The sequence below is a fragment of the Euleptes europaea genome, chromosome 9 (assembly GCF_029931775.1).
Source record: "Euleptes europaea isolate rEulEur1 chromosome 9, rEulEur1.hap1, whole genome shotgun sequence".
NCBI classification, from domain to species: Eukaryota; Metazoa; Chordata; class Lepidosauria; order Squamata; family Sphaerodactylidae; genus Euleptes; species Euleptes europaea.
Genome location: NC_079320.1, coordinates 12,603,126 through 12,629,043, shown reverse-complemented (window position 1 = coordinate 12,629,043; position 25,918 = coordinate 12,603,126). Strand labels below are relative to the sequence as shown.

The 25,918-nt window shown below is 46.8% G+C and overlaps 1 long non-coding RNA gene across 1 annotated transcript in view; it reads left to right on the top strand.

Moving 5' to 3' along the window:
• Positions 1 to 9,348: 9,348 nt before the first annotated feature.
• LOC130482640 (uncharacterized) overlaps positions 9,349 to 25,918 on the top strand; it is a 51,738-nt gene continuing 35,168 nt past the window's right edge. Inside the window, exon 1 of the long non-coding RNA XR_008933507.1 lies at positions 9,349 to 9,428. This is a non-coding gene — a long non-coding RNA (uncharacterized LOC130482640). The remainder of the gene's footprint in view (positions 9,429 to 25,918) is intronic.

The window sequence follows — 25,918 nt, the reverse complement described above, 5'->3', positions numbered from 1 at the left end:
TTAACCATTGCCCGATGGCAGCTTAACCCCCCCCCCATACTGGCTTCAAGAGAGGTGGCAGGAAATGGGATCCAGAGGCAGGGAATTCCTTTCCCCAGCAGGAAACTGGCAACCCTGGTCTCCGAGAAGTCTAGAAGGGTAGTCTTTTGTGGCAAAATAAAACAGAAGTCCTATGGCATCTCGAAGACTAACAACTTTTATTCCAGCACGACCTACACAGAGAATTACTATAGAAGTGTACTTCTTCTGGAGTACGACTAATATCATTGTTGGTTCTCAGGGTACCTAAAGTACAAATTCTGGAACCGAGTCTTTCCATGCTGAAAACGTTGGACAGGCAGCTGATTAGGATATTTTTGGATTCAAAATTAGGGATTTTCCGCATTCTTGCTTGACTCCAGAGTTGGTTTGGTAGTTGATCCCCAAGCGTTGAAAAGTGTTTGAGCACAGTTCTTCTGCACGTCTGCCTTCCCTCTGCATTTTCACAGTTGTGGAGTCTGTGAAAGCTAACGTGGTGTAGTGGTTAGGAGCGATGGTTTGGAGTGGTGGACTCTGATCTGGAGAACTGGGTTTGATTCCCCCACTCCTCCACATGAGCGGCGGAGGCTAATCTGGAATACTGGATTTGTTTCCCTGCTCCTACACAGGGTGTCTGTTGTGGGGAGGGGAAGGGAAGGTGATTGTCAGCCGGTTTGATTCTTCCTGAAGTGGTAGAGAAAGTTGGCATATAAAAACAAACTCTTCTTCTTCTTCATTAAATAATCAAGATTTTCATGGGAGGTGTTGTCATTTTATTTTTTGTGCATGGTTATACTGATATATTGATATAATGGTTGCATTTTAAAAAATATGGCACTAAAATATCAATAAACCATTATCATGATAGGTTATGTAGGATCTCTGAATTCCCACTTTTCATTTTTTTTAAAAAAGTAAGTCTCTAACCCCTTGCCTCGTGGAGATATAAGGAAAAAGGCAGATCTCCACAAGGGACCAGGCTAGAGACTTCCTTTTTAAAAAAAAATGAATGCTGGGAATTCAAAGAACTTGCTTTACCTATCATTATTACCGTGCATGAATATATTGATATTTTAATGCCATTATTTAAAAAAACAAAAACAAATGGAACCACTTGTCTTCAGAATAGGGAGGAGGAGAGGGAGTGGTTTGATGATGATGACAGTCCAGTCATCGAAAAGTGGGCTGAAGTCTAGGGTTGCCAGCTCTAGATTGGGAAATACCTGGAGATTTTTGGGTGGAGCCTGAGGAGGGCGGGGTTTGGGGAGGGGATGGACTTCAATGGGGTACAATGCCATAGAGTTAGGGTTGCTAAGTCCCCCCAGGCTATTGGCAGGGGTGGGGGTGGGGATCTTACCAGGCTTAAAATGAGGCCGAGGCCTTAACGTCTCCTGTGTGATGCCATCACCTCTGGAAATGACGTAATCATGGCGATGGGGATGAGGGAGAGAATTTGGTATTTGGGCAAAAACTCTATGGCAGAAGCTGTTTTTACCATAGCGTTTTTGCCCAAATACCAAAGTGTCTCCCCTGTTGTCACCTGTGTAATGACGTCACTTCTAAAAGTGACATCATCACACTGGTGAAGTTGAGCCTAGGCATTTTAAGCCTGGTAAGATCCCCGCTGGCCAGCTGGATGGTGCTAGGGGGAGGGGGTCCAAAGCGGGGGATCCCCTGCCCCTAGAGGGGGTCTGGAAGAAAAAAGGCTCTGTGCTGTATAATATGGGAAAGAAACAGCAACAGCACAAATATCAATGCAGTTATATATATTGGGTGCAAAAAATATATACAGTGACTACATAAATAACGAACAGTACATAAAAAGACAAAAGACAAGAATTCACTTAATAAAGGTAAGTACTAGACGTTATAACTATCACTGTAAAAGAAAATTGATATATCAGTGATAGTTATAACGTCTAGTACTTATATATTTTTTGCACCCAGTATATATAACTGCATTGATATTTGTGCTGTTGCTGTTTCTTTCCCCTAGCGGGGGTCTGGCAACCGTACATAGAGATTTCCAAAGTGGCCCTTTGCTCCAGGTGAACTGATCTCTGTCACCTTTAGAACAGTTGTATTAGCGGGTTGGCAACCCTAGGTGTGTGGGAGTGACCTGGAAAAGAAAACTGACAAACATTATGCATAGGGTTGCCATAGGGAGATCTCCTGCCATGACAACTGATCTCCAGCCGATAGAGATCAGTTCCCCTGGAGAAAATGGCCGCTTTGACAATCGGACTCTATGGCATAAGTCCCTCCCCTCCCCAAGCCCGCCCTCCTCAGGCGCCGACCCTCAGGCTTGGCGGCGAAGATGGACCTGGCAACCCTAATTATACACAAGGAAAAAGTGGCTCAAAACCGGCTTCCAGAAAAAGATCAGGGTAAAAGTGATCTCAAAAGAACCAGAGGGAAAAAACAGGAAAAAAACAGAAGCGAAAACTAAAGGCACAAAAATGCACATGGAAATCAAGGGATAAACAAAAAACAGTATGGGGATAACCCCCTCCCAAAAACAAATGCAGAAAAGCCCCTAGACAGGCAAACTCCTAAGACTATCTCCGTCTCAAGAAGGGCTGGTCCTTTGACCTGCTATGTTCCCCCACGTGCAGTTTGAAATGATGTAGCTCTGGAACTAGGGTTGCCAGGTCTCTCTTTGCAACTGGCGGGAGATTTTGGGGGTGGAGCCTGAAGAGGGCGGGGTTTGGGATGGGGAGGGACTTCAATGCCATAGAGTCCAATTGCCAAAGCAGCTATTTTCTCCAGGTGATCTGATCTCTATTGGCTGGAGATCCGTTGTAATAGCAGGAGATCTCCAGCTAGTGCCTGGAGGTTGGAAACCCTATGTCAAGTAGGCTAGAAGATATTCCATGATCGCTGCTGGGGTAATCTAGCCCTGAGTTGGTTGTGGCGTGCAGTTTGCAAGATTCCACAACCAGTCTTCCCATTTTTAATTGGTTCCATTAGTAGATTAATCAGTTAAGGCTTTAGTTATTTAAATTGTTTGGGGGGGAAGCAATTTTAATCAGCGAGACTGAGACTAAGGGTACCTCTATTATATCTCACAGTTAGTTGCGTTCCACTGCTAATCCCAGAACAGGGAATTAAAATAAAATGTCTCTTTGTTGTAACAATAATATCTTTTAAATGGGAAGTTCTTTTAGGAGACATGCATTTTGAGGTTTTCATACCATGCACATTTAGCCTACTCAGATAGAAGTCCGAAGATTGATTTTATTCAAAACCAGTTGACCGTTTTACTCATATGAGGTAACAGCTAATCCAACAGGACTTTTGCTTGGTGCCAAAAAAAGAAAAGAAAAAAAAAAGTTTATATTAACGAGTATCAGTGGTTCTTACTTTTTATGTTTCTCTACCAAGTAATAATACCTCCAACTGCTGGATTTTTATCTTTTACTCCTTCCACAGAAATCATTTTAGAGCTCTTCCCTTGTAAAGATACCCTTCCTTCTGCCCTGTTGTAGGATTTTGGACAGGGAGAGGGTAGAATTCGCACCTCCTCTTCAAGGTGAGGTCATGCCACTGATTTCTAAAATGTATGCCAAAAATTTCTGAATTATTCACTACCGCTGTGGCACCCTGAGTAGAGGCCTTCATGAGCCGTTTGCGGCGATGCCTCCCTCCCTTCCCTGAATAGTTAATTTGGAAGCTATCAATGTGTCAGCAGAGTTCAGATTATTCCTTTCAACACATATTACCTTCCTCAGAGGGGTGGTGAGAGGTTTAATTAGTTAATACCCACAAAGTGCTTTGAAGCTGTAAAGTGCTACCTAAATCAGTCTTATAACGTTCGAGGAAATTGGAGGAGAAATGTTATTTCTCAGCTTGGCTGGCTTATTAATGTCACAGGTATTTGCATAAGGAGAGGGCTTTCCCTCACTACAGACCACATCCATTAACAGCCATAGGCAAGAGCAGGTTTCTGGCCTTCTTGGTTTCTCGCTCATCTGAAGATCAGAGATAGGTTTGGACAGGGATAGTCGCAGCTTAGTGGTAGCACATATGAGCTGTGTTCAGAAAGTCTCAAGTTCAGTTCTCACTTACAGGAGCAGGTAATGGTTGTTGGGACAGACCTTTTTCTGCTTGAGACCCTGGAGAGCAGCAACCCGCGTAAAACTGATCCCTGATACTATAAGGCGGATTATTTAGTGGAAACACTTTCTAGCTGTTAGAAGGGTTCAACACAACCTAAGGATCCTGTGTGAACACCTTCCCTCAAGGTTATTATGGGAAGGTTGGCTTGATATGACATCAAGCCAACCTTCCCATAATAACCTTGAGGGGTAGCTGAGCTGCAGTAGTGTCATGTGACTGAGGGATGTGATCAGCTAACCTCATATCAGTTGGGGTCAGCAGTCCTATTGAAGCCTCATTGGGAGGGGAGGCATTAATTTAGGCCCGTGGTTTCCAAACTTTTCGGGCCACCGCCTCCTTGGTTCCACAAACTCAACCCCAGCATCCCCTACTCTATCCTATAAAAAACATTATTCAAAATAGGAGTTTGCATGACTCACTAAAGAAGATGATAACAATAAAATTTCAAAACTAACAATTAATTGCACATCTATTCAAAATCAAATTAAAACTTTTTAGTTGAAATATATTCAACAAAACTGATGAAGTTGGATCCAGTGGTACCAGCTCTTCAAAGTCTGGGAAAAAATTCTTATAGTTTCCACCAAATTTGCCAGCATGGTGCCACAGCTTGATCAATTGTAAATTAGTGAACAACACAGTTGAAGGGGCCCACCTCTAGCGCCCCCCTGCTGCCCCCTTGCCTCTTAGTGCCCCCCCAAGGTAATCCCACCGCCCCCCAGGGGGTGGTACTGCCCACTTTGGGAACCACTGGTATAGACCAAGGTGTTTTACAGGGGTAAGGGTTGGATGTGAAACAAAATTTTGTAGAGGACGCTGGCTTGGATCAGTTCCAATGGAGTTTTTAGCTGCCAGGGTAGTTAGATGCCAGTGTGGTAAGTAGGTCCCTATTCTGAGGTCCTTTGCCAGTGTGGTAAATAGGTCCCTATTCTGAAGCCCTTTGCTTATGGCTAGGAGGCTTTTAGACAAAGGCCTTTCATGCAGGGACATTTCCCCGCAGTCACCCTCGCCGACTGCTTCAGGGCTTCCTTTTGATTATGCATGCCTTAAGAACATAGGAAAGGCCATGCTGGATCAGACCAAGGTCCATCAAGTCCAGCAGTCTGTTCACACAGTGGCCAACCAGGTGCCTCTAGGAAGCCCACAAACAGAACAACTGCAGCAGCATTGTCCTGCCTGTGTCCCAAGGCACCTAAGATAACAGGCATTCTCCTCTGATCCTGGAGAGAACAGGTATGCATCATGACTAATATCCACTTTTAGTAGTAGCCATGAATACCCCTCTCCTTCATGAACATGTCCACTCCCCTCTTGAAGCCTTCCAAGTTGGCAGCCATCACCACATCCTGGGGCAGGGAGTTTCACAATTTAACTATGTGTTGTGTGAAGAAATACTTTTACCTGTTTTGAATCTTTCACCCTCCAGCTTCAGCAGATGACCCTGTGTTCTAGTATTATAAGAGAGGGAGAAAAGCTTCTCCCTGTCCACTCTCTCCATACCATGCATAATGTTATAGACCTCTATCATGTCTTCCCTTAACCACCTTCTTTCCAAGCTAAACAGCCCTAAGCGTTTTAACCATTCCTCATAGGGCAGTTGTTCTAGCCTCCTGATCATTTTGGTTGCTCTTTTCTGCACCTTCTCAAGCTCTGCCATATTCTTTTTTAGGTTTGCTGACCAGAACTGTACACAGTACGTGTGGTCTCCCCATAGATTTGTACAAGGGCAGTATGAGTGCCTCGCCGTCCCTGCGTGTTTTGCCTGCATTTTCCAGATTCTGGCTAAAACAGCACCTGGAAAACATGAGCAAAATGCGCGGGGAGAACGAGGCAACCTCTGACGGGTGGAAAAGGCACGCATAATCAAAAGGAAGCCCTGAAGCAGTTGGTGGGGGTGACCGTGGGGAGACATCCCTGCATAAAAGGCCAAAATATCTTCTGGGTTAAATATCAGAGCCAGGACACAGACTTTCTGGGGAAGCAAGTGAGACTCAGGACCTCTCAAAGACTCTCCTATCTATTGGACTGAAGGTCTTGCTTCCTGCTCTTGGCTTGAGACGAGCCATGCGCTCTCTTTCTGCTTTACGATCCCTTAAGCAAGGATTTGTCTTCTCCTTTTTGCCCTGCCCTCCCTCCACTCCGTTAAAGAAAACTGACTCAGCAAACTGTATTTTTCTCACAGCTTCCTATGCTATGTGGCTTCTGGCCTCATGGTTTCCCTTTCTACAATCCCCTAAATTTATTGCTCCGTCGATAGTCCCCCTCTGCTCCAGGAAACACACCGACAAAGCAGAGTGACAGAAGATGTTCTTTGGTCCGACCCGCCTTGAAATTTGTGGGCTGGCTGTCAAGGTGAAATTGAGGAGAGGCTTGTCTGGATTTTGGACTGGAGCTTAATGCATTTTGGCCGATCGTGGATTCTTTCTCAGATTAAAAAAAAAGGAGAGAGCGAAACGACATGGGTACCCTCACATTAGAGCTGGCTCTGCCCTCAAACATTGGCTTGGATATTGTGCCATTGTATTTGGATAGAGGCTTGCAGGGCTATCCTACACATCTTATTGAGCCTGTGGGCACATCTGGAATTTTGAGAGGGGGTGGTGAGCGCCACCCTAAAATGGCAGCCACATAGGGTTGCCAACCTCCAGGTACTAGCTGGAGATCTCCTGCTATTACAACTGCTCTCTCGCTGATAGAGATCAGTTCACCTGGAGAAAATGGCCCCTTTGGCAATTGGACTCTGTGGCTATTTATGCATGATCAATATTGATGCTCACTCAAAGCTCTTTTTTTAAACACGACTTTAAACATGCCTATTCACGGTCCCGACGCAAAAGGAGAAATTTCACACCCCCTCGCCTGCTCCTTCGTTCCGGTTTGCATAGCCATTAGCATGTGCATAGCTAACATGTCGCTGTTATTTTGCATGGTTCCTTCAGGGGATTTTTTGCGGCGGGGGCGGAGCAAACACCAAAGGTCGCGTTAGAGGGGCTCTTAAGTAATGCGAAGCAGGTATGCGCCGGCTTTGCAGTCACTTCCGGAATGACGGTTCAGCGTGAATAATTCAAAAAAATTTGTGGGGCACTTCAGCCTGGAACTCGCTGCTAATTACCAAGCATAAATGGCCTATGACATTGAAGGCCCTTCCCCTCCCTAAACCACACACTGACTAAGGTGCTTACCAGTCATCCTGATCCCCCAGTGGAATACCCTTTCATTTGAATGGGGACAACCAGTAGGGTTGTCAGGTCCCTTTTCGCCCCCAGTGGGAGGTTTTTGGGGCAGAGCCTGAGGAGGGCAGGATTTGGGGAGGGAAGGGACTTCAATGCCATAGAGTCCAATTGCCAAAGAGACCATTTTCCAAAGCGGCCATTTTTCTCCAGGTGATCTGACCTCTATCGGCTGGAGATCAGTTGTAATAGCAGGAGATCTCCAGCTATTACCTGCATGTTGTAAATTACCTGGAGGCTGGCAACCCTTGCAACCAGTAAGAAGCTTTGCCTGACAATGGCTTCACCTACTTTCTAAAAAGCTTGGCAGGCACCGAGGGAAGTACTGGGAGGGGCCATTGTGCGCACAAGCATCATGTTTGGGGACCCTGGACTAGAAAGTTGTAAGCACACTTGGGAATCTGCTGCCAGGCGAGGGTTTTTACTAGCGTCGCATGCTCAAATGTTTGTTTCTAAAAATTGATAGTAATTGCTGCCACCACTCCAAAACAGGTAGGTAGTAATTTTCTTTTTGTTGCTTTCTTGGGCTTCGGGCGTGCCTCGGTTTCTCCTATAAAACCAAAATTTTCACTTGCTACTAGTGGATAAGAATGCATTTTGGGTATACATATGCAGACAAGGCACAAATCCAAAATCAGTTTAGAACGTAAGTAATAAAAATAGGTTTTTTTTATTATGTCTTAGGACATCTATACTTTTGGAATCCAAAAACCACAAAATAAAAGAAGATATTTCTAAATATGTTTTCACCCCATGGGCAGGCTCTTTACTTGTAGGCTTTAAAATACAGCAGAGAATGTACAGCATTCTAAGAATCACAGTCTGCTGGAGCCAGAAGGCATAGATTGCCAACTTCCATTGCCCCAAACAGGGCCGGTTCAGGTTCTTCCCACCACCAAGCCCCCCAATATGCCCTCCTTCCCTCCCTCCCACCCATGTGCCTCCCACCTGCCGGAGTTCCCTTCCCTTGCCCGCTCGCGAGCTCGAGAGGGTGCAGAGGAGAGCGAGGAGGAAGTTCAGGGGCCTGGGGACCAAACCCTGTGTGGAAAGGCTGAGGGAGTTGGGAATGTTCAGTCTGGAGAAGAGGGAGTTGAAGAGGGACAGGATTGCTCTCTTTAAGTATCTGAAGGGCCGTCTCTTCGAGGAGGGCAGGGAGCTGATCCTGTTGGCAGCAGCGGATAGGACCCCAATAATGGGTTCAAATTGTGGGCGGAAAGGTACCAGCTAGATATCTGGTGAGGTGGTGAGCTCCCCCTCTCTGGCAGTCTTTAAGCAGAGGCTGGGCAAGCATTTGTCAGGGATGCTCTACGCCGATCCTGCATTGAGCAGGGGGTTGGACTAGATGGCCTGTATGGCCCCTTCCAACTCTATTATTCTATGATTCTGTATGCTGCAAATCAAAGCGCTGGGAAGCAGTCACTCTTGTTAAGCTTCCGGGGAATTTCAGCCCATTCCTTTAAACAGAAGCTTGGCGTTGCTTAGATTCTTCTCTCCCGGACGGAGTAAAATCAGAGGGATGCAGAGTCGACTTGCCCTGTGCCTTTTCTGCATGCACACCCCCTTCCACCGGCTTGCCTTCCTGGTCTGCAACGTTGTCCCTCTTGCCTCCCCCTTGCGGGGCCCCTTCCTTTTGACAGTGGTACCAGTGACATTCTCTGGGAACAAGGCTGGAAGCGAGCATCAGATAGCCCAAGCCCCTCTGCCGGGGATCGGACCTGATTTCTCTCTCGCCATCCTTTTAGAGCCACCTGGGTTGTTCCCTGCCAGAGAGGGGGTCCTAGCAGCATCCCCGCTTACCTTGCAGAATGCTGGGGCAGAATGAGATCGGGTAAACACGCTTCCCCCTTGGAAGGAACAGCCAAGGCATCGCTGTAAGAAAGAATCTCTCTGCTGAGCTTCAAAGGATATATATATATGTATACACACATATATATTTAACCTGGCACCGTGACAGCAAGCTCTCTAGACAAGAAGACTCCCTCCTGCTTGTATATGGCAAAGTTTCTTGCGGAGCTCCTGGGATGCACATTGCCACGCAAGAGACACTCCCCGATGTTCGAGGTAGGTGCCAGGGGTTCCGTGGCTCTCGTTCCTGGGCTTGCATGCTGGGGGAGGAGATGTGAGGATCTGATGACCTCTTGTTGTTCTGGCATTGCCTTCAAATGCCTGGAGGATGCTTTGGTTGATAGGTGCCTCTCCCTCATCGTAGGTCAGGGAGCCATCCAATAGGTGGGGCAGAGGGAGGGAGGGTGAAAAAAAAATAGATCAGGAGTTGTGGTTCTGTGGTAGAGCATGTGCTTGGCATGCAGAAGGTCCCAGGTTCGGTCCCCGGCATCTCCAGTTAAAGGGACCAGGCAAGTGGGTGATGTGAAAGACCTTTCTCTGCCTGAGACCCTGGAGAGCTGCTGCCAGTAGACAATACTGACTTTGATGGACCTTGATGGTCTGATTCAGTATAAGGCAGCTTCATGTGTTCATGTGTCTCCCCACATGTGGTTCCCAAACCCAGCTGAGCAGCTTGCTTTCCATTTGACAGAAGAGCACGTTGGCTCTGACAGCCGGAGTTTAATTTGCAGGCTCTTGATGCTTGCAGCGCTTGCTGGGAAATGCGTGGCTTTTTTGCAGCGTATGAGCATTTGCTCCATGCTCCTTTCAAGAATTAAATCCATCCCATCGCAAGTGGAAAGCGTGCAAAGGCGCTCATTCGTCTGGGAAGGGGTTCTTGGCTTTGAAAGTCCAGTGGGAGGGGCTGTGGCTCAGTGGTAGAGCATCTGCTTGGCATGCAGAAGGTCCCAGGTTCAATCCCCAGCATCTCCAGTTAAAGGGACTAGGCAAGTAGGTGATGTGAAAGACCTCAGTCTGAGACCCTGGAGAGCCGCTGCCGGTCAGAGCAGACAATGCTGACTTTGATGGACCGAGGGTCTGATCCAGTATAAGGCAGCTTCATGTGTTCTTCAAAGGGAGTCATGACTGGTTTTTGATCTGGAGACCAACTCTGAGCAACTGGGAGGCGGGATGTCAAGCCCAGAATATGGTTGAAGGATGAGTCTGGACTCTGGCAGAATTTGAGAAAGATGCGATGATGCTTTCTATTGCAAGTAGGCTTGCTAAGCATTGGCAGAAGAAGAAGAAGAGTTGGTTTTTGTATGCCATCTTTCTCTACCACTTAAGGAAGAATCAATCCGGCTTACAATCACCTTCCCTTCCCCTCTGCCCAACAGACACCCTGTGAGGTAGGTGGAGCTGAGAGAGTGTGACTAGCCCAAGGTCACCCAGCTGGCTTCATGTGTAGGAGTGGGGAGACAAATCCAGTTCACCAGCGCCCACCACTCATCTGGAGGAGTAGGAAATCAAACCCGGTTCTCCAGATCAGAGTCCAATGCTCCAAACCACTGCTCTTAACCATTATACCACGCTGGCAGCGGGAATAGAGTTTTGTGAACGAGGCACTTGTGCTCAGCCCAAGAAAACACCTGAACACCTGAAGCTGCCTTATACTGAATCAGACCTTTGGTCTATTAAAGTCAGTATTGTCAACTCAGATGAGCAGCGGCTCTCCAGGGTCTCAGGCAGAGGTATTTCCCATCGCCTGCTTGCCTGGTCCCTTTAACCGGAGATGCCGGGGATTGAACCGGGGACCTTCTGCATGTCAAGCACATGCTCTACCACTGAGCTACGGCCCTTCCCCAGTCCGCTTTGGTGGAACTCCCATACATTGCGTTTAGAAAGAAGAAGCAAGCTGAAAGACTGGCAAGGAAGGTCTGGTCAAACTGGGAGCAGGAAAGCTAACCAAGCCTGGAACCGTCTGTTCCCCTAGGCTTCACCTAGGCGGTCAGCATCGAATCTTGTGGGGAACCCCAGGTCTGAAATATGGAGATGGCAAATTCAGTGCTTAGCCCCAAATGGGAAAGAAATGCACTGAGTGCAAGAAATGCCCAGTGTGGTGTGGTGTATGAAGTTGCTGGTCTTGGACAAGAAGGACTTGGACAAGAAAGATAACCATCTTCAAGTACTTGAAGGGCTGTCATAGAGAGGATGGTGCTGAGTTGTTTTCTGTTGCCCCAGAAGGTCGGACCAGAACCAACGGGTTGAAATTAAATCAAAAGAGTTTCAGTCTAGACATTAGGAAGAATTTGCTAACCATTACAGCGGTTCCTCAGTGGAACAGGCTTCCTTGGGAGGTGGTGAGCTCTCCTTCCCTGGAGGTTTTTAAGCAGGGGCTAGATGGCCCATCTGTCAGCAATGCTGATTCTATGACCTTAGGCAGATGATGAGAGGGAGGGCACCTTGGCCATCTTCCGGGCATGGAGTAGGGGTCACTGGGGGTGTGGAGGGGAGGTTGTTGCGAATTTCCTGCATTGTGCAGGGGGTTGGACTAGATGACCCTGGTGGTCCCTTCCTACTCTATGATTCCATGATTCTGTGACTTGGGTTCAAGTGCTTGCTCCATCCTGTGGCAATGTGGCTTTACTTGAGATAGTCTCTCTCTGAGCAGTTTACCTTGCCAGGATTGTTGTAAAGGTAAGAGAAAGAATCCCTCTCGCACCGAAATTCCTTGGAGTAAAGGTGGAATACATTTATAATAAGTGGTGGTGGTGAATCAGTGAACGATAGTTGTTGGTACTGTGATAAAAAACAAGCAGACTTTATACATATGTGGTGGAAGTGTGAGAGAGCTATAACATTCTGGAATGAAATACGGTAGTGAAATACCTATCTGTTGGAATGGAGATTGACATCCCATGTAAACCTGAGATACTCTTGTTAAATTTAGTTCCAAACCTAACTAAAGATAAACAATGTATGGGGTTACACATGATAACTACTGCTAGAATGACTTTTGCCAGACACTGGAAACAAAAAATGACTCCAAAGATAGAGGAATGGTTGGTTAAAGTTAAAGAAATATATGTTTTAATTAAGCTAACGCATCAGAAAAATGGTGATACAATGAGTCTAGATGAGCCATGGTTACGAGCTGTAAATAAAATGGAACATCTTATAATTAAGGGTGAGAAAGGACAATGTGCTGCGATGACAGTCTAGCTATTTTACAGAGGACTAAACCGTGTATTCGGTGTGGTAGTATGATTGAGGATATTGGAATAAGTTGTATATAGAAATTCTGTTGAATTTTTAAGTTTACACATATTTTAAATTATGAAGATTGTTGTATGTTTTTGGTTGTTGTTTTTGGTTGTGGTTTATTTTATTGAATAAATATTTTTTTTAAATTAATTCATGCCATCATATTCCCTAAAAAAAGGGGGGGAAGTGGTGGTGGTGGAATGTGCTGTTGAGTCGCAGCTATCTTATGACCCCGTAGGGTTTTCAAGGCAAGAGACGTTCAGAGATGGTTTGATTTCCAAAGACTTAAAGGCACGCAGGTCTTCAGAAGGCAGAGTAGTGATTTCTGCCCATTGCTCCCTCCTGCTGCAGAACCCCACTTTGTTTCCTATGCTCTTCTGGGGGGGTGTCTACTGACCCCCAAGAACAAAAGGGAGGGGGGGGTGAGTGGACTGGAGCAGCAGGCGGAAGAGGAGAAAGTCCCGCTCTGTGAGATTCGCAGATTGCTGGGTACCAGTCGCTCATTCCTCCGGCGTTTTGGTACCGTAGAAACTGTTTTGGATGGCGCCGCCGGCATTGATCCTGTCTACAGTTTGACGAGGGATCTTGTGGTGAACAACATGGCCAGTGCCCTGTGCAGTCAAGGGCAGAAGTAGATGTCTTACAGAACTAATGTTTTAGCTCCACGCTTGAGTGTCCCTCTAGAAATGCAAGGGGGGGGGGGTTTTTTTGTTGACGCTAATCCTAAACATTTTGACTTGGAAGTAAGTACCTCTAGGTTAATTGGGGCTACATTCAATGTGTTTTTTTTAATGAGCTGTGTATGGGGAGCCCAGTCCTGACATGCTTTCCCTTGTGGCCCCACTGCAGCTTTTGAAGGACCGTGGGGAGCCAAGTTGGCTCCTGAACATGGTGTGTGTGTGGGGGAAGGGTCTCTTGCCTCCCCACATGTCATTTTCCTAGCTGAAACAGCCGGGAGGGGCGGATTATTTCAGCATGAACACAAGAACTTAAGAAAGGCCATTCTGGATCAGACCAAGGTCCAACAAGTCCAGCAGTCTGTTCACACAGTGGCCAACCAGGTGCCTCTAGGAAGCCCACAAACAAGATGACTGCAGCAGCATTATCCTGCCTGTGTTCCACAGCACCTAATATATTTGGCATGCTCCTCTGATCCTGGAGAGAATAGGTCTGCATCATGACTAGTATCCATTTTAACTAGTAGCTATGAATACCCCTCTCCTCCATGAACATGTCCACTCCCCTCTTCAAGCCTTCCAAGTTGGCAGCCATCACCACATCCTGGGGCAGGGAGTGCCACAATTTAACTATGCGTTGTGTGAAGAAATACTTCCTTTTATCTCTTTTGAATCTCTCACCCTCCAGCTTCAGCAGATGACCCTGCATGGAGAGGAAGCAGGACCTCTTCCTCCCATCTTAGACCCAGTAAAAACATAATGTGTAGTCCAAGCCTAACTGTGCATGGTTAGGATTGAAGTTTTAAGCTAGTCTGTTCCACACGTTCTGCCCAGGGAAGCTTTCCCACATTGCCTTGTCCCATGGAGTGGGACAAATGTGCCTCAGGGGATTCTGCATCATCTTTCATGATGCCCATTTAATTCATGTGAAACAGTGAGCAGGTCTCTTGAGTCTCACCGAGGGCCAACTGATGAGTTACAAAGCCCTCAGTTCTCGTTGACCAGACATGCTCTGGGAATTCTGTATTTGGAGATGAGGGGCCGTGGCTCAGTGGTAGAGCATCTGCTTGGCATGCAGAAGGTCCCAGGTTCAATCCCCAGCATCTCTAATTAAAGGGACTAGGCAAACAGGTGATGGGAAAGACCCCTGCCTGAGTCCCTGGAGAGCTGCTGCTGGTCTGGGTAGACAATGCTGACTTTGATGGACCGAGGGTCTGATTCAGTAGAAGGCAGCTTCATGTGTTCAATTCCCAGGTGTGCCCGCTTGAGACTGGGGTGTGCAGGGACAAGGGGTTTAAGCCTTCCCCCTCCTGCTCATTTATCCTGTTGAGGAATTTTGTAATGATAAGCTTACATGTAAGTTTCGCCGGTAGGGTAAATAGCAATATCTGGGAGAAAATAAATGCTTTGGAGAATGGACTCTATGGCATTGTACCCTGCTGAGGCCCCTCTCCTCACCAGGCTCCATCCTCAAATCTCCAGGAGTTTACCAACCAGGATCTGGCAACCGTAGCTCAAGCCTTTCTGCCACCGGAGTCGTACTCTTTAATTCCAGATCTGCAGAAGTGGAAATCGCCAGCTGGGAGAGGAAAGAACTCTCCAAGTGCTCAGAGGAGTTCTTTGCTTTTGCTATTACATCATATGTTCTTTTGGGGGAGAAACCTTGGTGGGCGGTGGATTGGTCAGGGCAAGGAAAACATACTTGCAAGAGAAGAGCTTGCCCTTCAGCTCCAAAGTTGATTTCTTTTGTAGTTCAGCATGGAAGCTGATAAAAACTAATTTAAAAGTGACTTGTTTTGGGGTACCGTGATGGGAGCTGCTGAAAAGGAGCAGTGTTGTACAGTGGTTAGAATGTTGGACTAGGGTCTGGGACAACCAGGTTCAAATCCCCCAATCTGCCATGGAAGCTTGCTGGGTGATTCTGAGCAGTCTGTCTCTCTGTCTCTCTCCGCTTCACCTACCTCACAGGATGGTTGCTGTGAGGAGAAAATGAAGGAAGGGAAGGCGATAGGGTTGCCAGGTCCCTCTGTGCCACTGGCGGAGCCTGAGGAGGGCGGGATTTGGGGAGAAGAGGGACTTCAATGCCATAGAGTCCAATTGCCAAAGCGGCCATTTTTTCCAGGTGAACTGATCGCTATCGGCTGGAGATCAGTTGTAACAGCAGGAGATCTCTAGCTACTCCCTGGTGGTTGGCAACCCTAGGAGGCGATGCTCTAAGCCACTGTGGGTCCCCATCGAGGAGAAAAGTGGGGTATAAATATCTAAAGAAAGAAAGAATTGACGTCCTGGCTAGTTTTTAAACCTCCATCTAATATTTGTCGGAGAGCAATTCTTTTTTAAAGCAGTATTCCTTCCCTTCAAAATATATTGAAGTGAATCCCCTCCACCGCCACCCTTTTGGCTGGCCTCCCGTGCCATGTACGCTTCTGATCTCTGAAAGAAACATGCAGCCACAGAGAAGTCCCATCAAAACACAGCCATGGCCTATCCGCTTCTGGCAGTAGCTAAAATTAGTTGGCTTCTCTGGTAGCGTCTGTATCCTCGGGCCTGGGGATTTCAGCATTTGTCAAGTGAGTGTTGGAAGCAATTGGTACTCAAAGAAGAACAAAGAGCAAATTAGCGAAGGCCTCTAATTCCATTTGATATCTTCTTCCCGTGGAGTCTCTTTTTGTGTTGGATGAAAGCTGCTTTGTTTCTCTGTGCGTTTCGCTTGATGTGTCAGACATGTCTTTGGGTTTACCCAAACCATGTGGGTTTGGGGAGAGATGTGCAGAACTGCATTTTCAGAGTCATGAGAGAAATGCAAGAGATGGTTTTAGGGTTGTCAACCTCCAGGTACTAGCTGGAGATCTCCTGCAATTACAACTGATTTCCAGCCGACAGAGATGGGTTCACCTGGATGGCTGCTTTGGCAATTTGACTCTATGGCATTGAAGTCCCTCCCTTCCGCAAACCCGACCCTCCTCAGGCTCTGCCCCCAAAACCTGCCCAGGTCTCCTGGGGAGGACCTGGTAACCCTAGATGGTTTGTAACCACCAAGGAATGATGTTTCCAGTTTTGGAGAAAGGCATCTTGATGAAGACATCCATATGACCTCAGCCTAAAATAATACACAGTCAGCCTGTTAGGGTTGCCAACAGGCCTGGAGAAAAATGCCTTCACCGTTTAATAGAGGCTTAATGTGTGGAGCCCCGTGGCACAGAGTGGTAAGCTGCAGTACTGCAGTCCAAGCTCGGCTCACAACCTGAGTTCGATCCCGACGGAAGTCGGTTTCAGATAGCCGGCTCAAGGTTGACTCAGCCTTCCATCCTTCCGATGTCGGTAACATGAGTACCCAGCTTGCTGGGGGTAAAGGAAAGATGACTGGGGAAGGCACTGGCAAACCACCCCGTAAACAAAGTCTGCCTAGGAAACGTCAGGATGTGACATCACCCCATGGGTCAGGAATGACCTGGTGCTTGCACAGGGGACCTTTACTTTAGTTTACCATTGTGTGGAAATGGGTAGCTGAAGCTTTTCGTGGCATGGAGGTAAATAATATCTCTGATAAATAACATGCCCTGAAGAATTCATTAAAAGGACAGAGCATTTTTCCCCCCTGGAAGTTGGCAACCCTAAGCCTACCTGCTGAAGACAGAGAAAATGTTTGTTTCTCCTCCCTTTTGAAAGATTTAAAAGATTTGAAATCTCAGTTAATCTTGCCCCCAACATTTAAGAAACTCTGAAGCCCAGTTGATGTAGCAGATCTCTCGCTTAGGAATATTGATCTTGAACCCCAGCTGCGCTTTTGACAACAATTCTCACAAATCATATTTACATGAACTACCGTTATTTATCATTATATGAATGGTATTCTTGAAATATTTTTATAGTACTGGCACACAGGTTTGTATTAAAAAATCTGCTATACCACTGGATCACCCCTTGAACGCAACCCAACGGGCAGAATAGGCTTGCCAACCTCCAGGTGGTGCCTGGAGATCACCCTGAATTACAACTGATCTCCAGACTACAGACACCAGCTCCCTTGGAGCAAATGGGTACTTTGAAGGGTGAACACTATGACATTATACCCTGCTGAGGTCCACCCCTTCCCCAAACACTGCCCTCCCAGGCTGTACCCCCAAATATCCAGGAATTTCTTAATCATGAGTTGGCAACCCTAACACTGCCCCTTTCAGACAATTTGGCAACCATATTTATTTGGAGGATCACACATTCTGGACTGCACAATCATAGCAGCTGACAACAGCTTTCTTCAGTGAATAATCTGAAAATTAGGTAGGCTAGTTGTCTTTTCTCTTCTAGCAGGATACCTAGCTGTTTTATAAATGCCTGCTGGGAAAATCTTTACACATTGAATTTCTTCCTTTAGCATAACTGTCAAAGAAACAGAGCCCCATCAGAAAGGGGGATCTTGTGAACAGGCTTTGGACTTACAAGGACTCTAAAAATAGATCATTCAGCAGTGAATAAAAAGAAGGGACCATAGGGCATTCATATAACAGTTTTAAACTTGATAGCTGCTTGGCTTTCTTTCCTTAACCTCAAACTGCAGGTCTCTAAGGAAAATGACCTAATTAAAACTACACAAGACATTACACACAATCCAGTTTGCTGTAAATAAAGTTCAGTCCCTTTAGTCTGGGCTTTAAGGAAAGATTAATTCACCCTGCTGTAAATACCTGTCACTTCTAAATAGCCAAGCATGAATAATGGTAGCTATCCCATTTCCAGGGAAATCCATTACAAAACCACCATGGATTCCAGAAAGAGAAGAAGACTGGACTCTATGGCATTGAAGTCCCTCCTCAAACCCCACCCTCCTCAGGCTCCGCCCCCAAAACCTCCAGGTATTTCCCAACCCGGAGCTGGCAACCCTACTGATATCGGAGGGGGAACTTACCCTGGAAGGATCCATGGATACTGCCCTATGATTGATTGAAAAGATCAGGAGGTTATGGTCAGCTTTCTCTATAAGTGCCGCTAGAGAGAAGAATTCCTTATTCCTTTACTTTTTCCCTCCTACCCCTCCTCGCTGTAAAGAAGATACTTGTATGATGCTCTGGAAACCTTTTGCTATATGAACTAACTTCGCTGTGTTAAGACTCCAGCAAGTAAGATAACTGTGTGTGTGTGTGTGTGCCTTCAAGTCGCCGCCGACTTATGGCGACCCCTTTTTGGGGCTTTTCATGGCAAGGGACCAAAAACAGAGGAAGTAAGATAACTAGGCAGCTTTTATTATTTCTGTGTATTTTATTGCCCCTGAGCTATGTGCCTTATTTTTAATACCTTCCTTAAATTTCGTCAATAAAGCCTTCTTTTGCTTTATGGTGTGTGTTGTTCAGGGAGTTACTGGCCCCAAACCCAGGTGAACTTGGTGACGTTGCTGCACCAAGGCAGGGTCAGCCTTGTCAGCAATGGAAATAATGTTTGATAAAATTAGCAGCGTTTCATGATTTGGGCTGGCTGGCTGGCTTCTCATGCGACCTGCATCCTAAACAACCTGCTTCAGCTTTAATAGCTCAATAGCATCCCATCTCCTCTGACAATTATTTGAGCATATGGTGCCGGAGACAGCCTGTCGGTCTCATCCAATGCTATGATCTTTATATGCAAATGTTAATTTGGTAACTGAGTCTGCTGGAAAGTTAAAAATGTTTTAATTACCGTGGCAGTAGGACATGCAAAGACTGGGTTAGGCTGCCCTGCAAGCTTAGGGTTGCCAGGTCCCCCCTCACGATCGGTGGGAGGTTTTAGGGGGTGGGGCTGGGGTGGCCGCGTGCATGCGCGGCTGTGTGCATGCAATGATGTCACTTCCGGAAGCGCCGCATCGTCGTGACCGATTTAGCACTCAAACCCCCAAATTTGGGGGGGGGTTGAGTGATAAAGCAGCTGTGGCGATGCGGCACTTCCGGGCGTAAACCCAGAAGTGACATCATCATTAGGGTTGCCAACCTCCAGGAAGTAGCTGAAGATCTCCCGCTATTGTGACTGATCTCCAGCCGATAGAGATCAGTTCCCCTGGAGAAGATGGCTGCTTTGGCAGTAGGACTCTATGGCATTGAAGTTCCTCCCCAAACCCCACCCTCCTCAGGCTCCGCCCCCAAAACTACTACTTGGAGGTTGGCAATCCTGTTCCCACATCAGCCTTGCTGCTACTGTTTGTTTAAATAAGCCTAGGAGGCCCCAGTTGTTGCTGGTTCCTCTGACTCAGCAGTCCTTGCCAGAGGGAGCTCATCATCCTCAACGCTGTCAGCTGTCAGGGCTCTTGGTAGTGCTTGCAATCTGGCACTTATCCTACGCTGGAGGAGGAGGGTTCTGCCCCTTTGGCATTGCTGCTGCAGCGGTGGTGGTGGTGCTGGGCCCAGGTGAGTCCTCTGCCCTGGGTGGTTGTAGGCCTGGGGCACAGTTGTCTGCCTGCGCCTGCTCTGGTTCCTCCCTGTCACTGGCAGCAGTTTCCAGATCTTCTTCCTCAACAGACTGATCCCTGGCAGAAGCTTCAGCAGGCTGACTCATGGCAGTTGCTCTCCTCCCCAAGCCGCACCCTCCCCAGGCTCCATCCCCAAAATCTTCAGGTATTTCCCAACCCAGAACTGGAGATGGGAAGACAAGAACATGGGTCTGCTGTCCAGGAAAACCTGGAACCGACATCCCACCTCTTGAGGAATTCCCAAAAACTCTGGTAAAACCATAGAATTTCTGGAGATTTCTAGAGAGAATTGACATCATTTCTAGGTTTTCCCTGGAAGTGACATCATGCCATGATCAATGGCCATTTCTTTGTTTATTTTTCTCCTGCTGCCGCTCAAAGCGATCGTGGGAAACAAGCTGGGGGTGGAGGATCCTCCATTTCCACTGGGTGCTTGGCAGCCCTATCAGTAGGGTTGCCAACCTCCAAGCACTAGCTGGGGATCTCCTGCTGTTACAACTGATCTCCAGGCGATAGAGATCAGTTCCCCTGGAGAAAGTGGCCGCTTTGGCAATGGGACTCTATGGCACTGAAATCCCTCCCCTGCCCAAACCCCACCCTCCTCAGGCTCTGCCCCAAAAACCTCCCGCTGGTGGTGAAGGAGGACTTGGCATGAGGGCAAGATGTCATCTGGATGTTCCCCTTTAGGGCAGAGGTTTCCTGCAGTCCTTCTGGGGAAACCTCTCTGTGTGGAAGCAGCCCAAGCAGATTACATGGTTTGTTTCAGATTATTCCCTAGTAGAATGAATCTTTATCTAGTAACTTGGCCTTTTAAATTTAATTAAGTAATGTCCTCTGAAGTACTTACTTTTATCTGGAGGAAATGGTGAATCTATTTTGTATTTTTTTAAAAGCCCAGTTGAGATAATTTGAAGTTGCTTTAATGATTTTTTTTTGGTGCTGGAAGAAAGATTACTTGTACATTAAATAGCAGTGCTGGAACAGGAGGAAATCTTATGCAGTTTAAGGAAGCACTGATCAAGAAGGCACCCATCAAGCAATCTTTAGATACTGTCTAAAACATGCCTTCCTTTTTGTACCGAATTCAGGGTTTAAATAATAGAGACACATACCTGGCTGATGTGACCTATAAAACGAGAAAACCCCAGAGTTTCATTTGGAATGCTGTTTCTTTGCAATATAAATTTATTGAGTGTGAATAGTCCAGCAAGCGGGCTGAAGGAATACATGTATCCCTGATGCTGTGACCAGGTGTGGTTGTGAGAACCAAAAAAGGACTGCAGAACTAGTAAAATAGAGATATAGGGTGGTGCTTTGTGGGGATTTGCATGTTGTCATTGAGACTTAGGAGCCTTACTGAGCTGGAACCCTGGCCACCCAACCGTTCAGATCCCACTTCCTGAACTGGAATTTGTTTGTGAGCTAGGGTTTCAGTTTGGTTGGACTTCCTGGTTGTCAGGGATCCCAAACCTGCCTTAGCAAACGCGAGGGTTTTTTTTTTTTGGAGGGGTGTTGCCTGAGTAAGATGGGATTTGGGGAGGGTGATGTCATTTCTGGGTGATGCTCTAGGCTGCCTTCACGAGTCTCTGTGGCCTTTATCATAGGGACTAGGGGAAATTCCTGGAGTGCCACTATGTGGAGACCACTTTTGTGTCTTGAAACACCATGAGGCAAGTTGCCAGCTCCGGGTTGGGAAATACCTAAAGATTTGAAGTGGGTGGGTGGGTGGAGCCTGAGGAGGGTGGGGTTTGGAGAGGGACTTCAATTGCATAGAGTCCAACTGCCAAAGCGGCCATTTTCTCCTGCCGAACCGATCTCTGTCTCCTGGAGGTCAGGTGTAATAGCGGGAGATCTCCAGCCACCACCTGGAGGTTAGCACAGGAGCGACACAATATTATAGGGTGCAAAAATATTCTATTGATAAGCTACCAAAGTGTGAGCAATATCAAAGCAAAAACAGTTTGTACAACACAATCCTATATCTACATAGTCCAGTAAACTCTGATATATGTATCTTCAGTGTTATAAAGCTGGTGTAACGTTGCTTTACAGATGATACGGGAATACGACCGTTTCAAAATTCTTCAGTTCAATTCTTCCTCAGTCCCCAAAAACGTCAAACAAGCTTGGCTTAAACATTTGTTGTATCCCAGCGCGGAACATGATGACTATCCTGGGTATCTAACTGCAGTCAAGAAATTGTTTAAGCCAAGCTTGTTTGACGTTTTTGGGGACTGAGGAAGAACTGAACTGAAGAATTTTGAAACGGCCGTATCCCCGTATCATCTGTAAAGCAACGTTACACCAGCTTTATAACACTGAAGATACATATATCAGAGTTTATTGGACTATGTAGATATAGGATTGTGTTGTACAAACTGTTTTTGCTTTATATTGCTCACACTTTGGTGACTTATCAATAGAATATTGTTGCACCCTGTAATATTGTTGTGACGCTCCTGTGCTAATTTCCTAACTGTGTAGTATCAGTACAGTGGTGTCTTTTTTTCCTCTACAACCACCTGGAGGTTGGCAACTCTACTGTTAGGGTTGCCAACCTCCAGGTGGTAAAACAAAGACAAGGGCACCTCCGTGCCTATACTGGAAGCTTTGGAAATTAGCACGGGAGAATGGGTACGAAGATGCACATAAACAGGTTGCAAAATAGCAAATATAAGAAGTGACAAAGCTAGGGAAGACAAAACAAGTGTGCAACACAGAACCTTAACAGCTAAGTTGCTAAATATATACAAAATTACAAGGTAAGTTTGCAATAGTCTTTTTGGTGTAAATCAGGAAGCAAAGTCCTCTTCTGGATTTCAAAGATAACCAGTTCCTTAGGATATCTTTGAAATCCAGAAGAGGACTTTGCTTCCTGATTTACACCAAAAAGACTATTGCATACTTACCTTGTAATTTTGTATATATTTAGCAACTTAGCTGTTAAGGTTCTGTGTTGCACACTTGTTTTGTCTTTTCTAGCTTTGCCACTTATTATATTTGCTATTTTGCAACCTGCTTATGTGCATCTTTGTACCCATTCTCCCGTGCTAATTTCCAAACCTCCAGGTGGTAGCTGGAGATCTCCCGCTATTACAGCTGATCTCCAGCCAATAGAGATCAGTTCCCCTGGAGAAAATGGCCACTTTGCCCATTGGACTCTATGGCATTGAAGTCCTTCCCCTCCCCAAACCCTGCCCTCCTTAGGCTCTGCCCCCAAAACCTCTTGCTGGTAGCGAACAGGGACCTGGCAACCCTATCTACAGGCCCCACCTGGAGGTCGGCATTCAGCAACCCTAAGTATTGAGATATACGGAACGTAGAAAAGCAATTTAGGGCTCTCTTGTGTGCACTTAGGGAAAAAATTTAATGTGGGGAAAAACATTCAAACCCAGTCTTAATTCGAGGGGATCCTTCTTTTTGAAAGGGGAAGGGGAAGTTCTGGCCAGGTCCTGAAAAATAATGTGCTGAATCTAATTTCTGGCTTGCTGGAGAATTCTCCATCTTCATTAATGTCCTTGGCTTGACATATTGCTGAGCCAGCTTTCAACAAGCAGAAAAAACAGAATGCAACCCTCCGTTCACTTGTGCTGATCCTCTGCCTAGTAGATTTTTATGATGATAATATTTAACTTGCGTCAGCTAAGGGGGACTTGCATAACATCATTGCTTAATTTAAATTATTTACATATCTATATATCTATTTATCTATCTTGCTTTTTCAAATAACTGTTGAAAATAGATTACAAATGAGACAGGAATGCAAAATTCATAGAAATACAGAAGATCCTACTAATATTCTGTTAGCGGTTACTTAAAATTCCTTGGTGGGGAATTTTAAAGCCACAGATGAAGTTGGGGCCTATTCTGGTTTCACTGAAGTGAGGCTCTGCCAACAGTAAATGGCTGCTTTGGAAAGTGGACTGTAAGGCATTATACCTAGGGTTGCCAACCTCCAGGTAGTAGCTGGAGATCTCCTGCTATTACAACTGATCTCCAGCTGATAGAGATCAGTTCACCTGGAGAAAATGGCCACTCTGGCAATTGGACTCTATAGCATTGAAGTCGCTCCTCTCCCCAAACCCCACCCTTCTTAGGCTCTGCCCTAAAAACCTCCCGCCGGTGACGAAGAGGGCCTTAGCAACTCTAATTATACCCTGCTGAAGTCCCTCCCCTCCCAAAGCCCCAGCATCCCCAGATGCCACCCCCAAAATCTCCAGGAATTTCCCACACCCAGACTTTGGACTTTTCTTTCTTGATTCTCTTAGCTGCTCTTTTCTAAACCTGAGTTGGTGGAAGTACAGTTGCCAACCTCCAGGTACTAGCTGGAGATCTCCTGCTATTACAACTATATGTGCATTTGTGTACCACTTTCCCGTGCTAATTTCCAAACCTATTTGGTATAGGCACGGAGGTGCCTTTATTTTTGCTTAACCTCCAGGTACTAGCTGGAGATCTCCTGCTATTACAACTGATCTCCAGCCAATAGAAATCAGTTCACCTGGAGAAAATGGCCGCTTTGGCCATTGGACTGTCTGACATTGAAGTCCCTCCCCTCCCCAAACCCCATCCTCCTCAGGCTCCACCCCAAAAACCTCCAGGTATTTCCCAACCTAGCTGGCAATCCTAGGTGGAAGGTCTTGGTCTGTTTGAGACATATGTTAGCTAATATAGAGAAAAGTAAATGTTTAGGGGGGATGTTCACTATGAACCTAAGTGGCAGAAGCTTCAGCAGGCTGACCCATGGCAGTTGCTCTCCTCCCCAAGCCCCACCTTCCCCAGGCTCCATCCCCAAAATCTTCAGGTATTTCCCAACCCAGAACTGGAGATGGGAAGACAAGAACATGGGTCCGCTGCCCAGGAAAACCTGGAACCCACATCCCACCTCTTGAGGAATTCCCAAAAACTCTGTGGTAAAACCATAGAATTTCTGGAGATTTCTAGAGAGGACTGACATCATTTCTAGGTTTTCCCTGGAAGTGACATCATGCCATGATCGATGGCCATTTCTTTGTTTATTTTTCTCCTGCTGCCGCTCAAAGCGATCGTGGGAAACAAGCTGGAGGTGGAGGATCCTCCATCTCCACTGGGTGCTTGGCAGCCCTATCAGTAGGGTTGCCAACCTCCAAGCACTAGCTGGGGATCTCCTGCTGTTACAATTCATCTCCAGGCGATAGAGATCAGTTCCCCTGGAGAAAGTGGCCGCTTTGGCAACTGGACTCTATGGCATTGAAGTCCCTCCCCTGCCCAAACCCTTCCCTCCTCAGGCTCCATCCCCAAAAACCTCCCGCCGGTGGCGAAGAGGGACCTGTGGCAACCCTAAGGTGGGGGGGGGGAGGGTCAGCATTACTAGGAATGCCATGACATCATTTCCAGTGCAACCTGGCAGTGGTGCCTTCGCGTTGTCAGTGACGCGGTAGCCGTCGCTTCCAGGTCGCACCAGATAGTGACATCAGCGCAGCACCAGTGACATCACAATGTGGCCCATGAGGCCCCACCCCCACAGGCGAGTCTCCCGTGGGCTGCTAGTTGGGTTGGCAATCCTGTACTTAACAATGCATGCAGTGTGCTTCCTTTCAATATGCCGCGATAGCCCTTTTCTGATATTACATATTGGCACTCCCATTACACATAACTGGGAGCGCATGCTGTGTGCTCTCCTCCCAAGGCACGTGGTTGCCATTTTGAGTGGCTGGAGCAACGTGCGTGCATCTTTGGTACATGTGACTGCATTCCCTCCAAAAACCTGGGGTTCCTTTTAGAATCATAGAGTTGGAAGGGACCACCAGGGTCATCTAGTCGAACCCTAGTCCCTCTAGTCCAACCCTCTGCACAATGCAGGAAATTCACCACTACCTCCCACCCCACACCCCCAGTGACCCCCTACTCCATGCCCAGAAGATGGCCGAGATGCCCTCCCTCTCAGCATCTGCCTAAGTTCATAGAATCAGCATTGCTGACAGATGGCCATCTAGCCTCTGCTTAAAAACCTCCAGGGAAGGAGCACTTACCACCTCCCGAGGAAGCCTGTTCCACCGAGGAACCGTTCTAACTGTTAGAAAATTCTTCCTAATGCCTAGATGGGTCATCTTTTGCATATACCAGAACTGTACATGCATGGAAAATACGATCACTCACACAAAATGGCGGCCACATATATCAAGAGGATTTTGTGTAGCATGTGCTCCCATTTTGCGTGGTTGGAGTACCACCATCAAACATCTGAAAAGGCCTACTATCCCTTGGACAGATGCCACCGTGCACCCTGTAGAGCAGACACAAAGCCTAGGCTTTCCTCACACCAGTGCTCATATCCTGATATATCCCTGCTTGGGATCTATACTGCTCCAGCT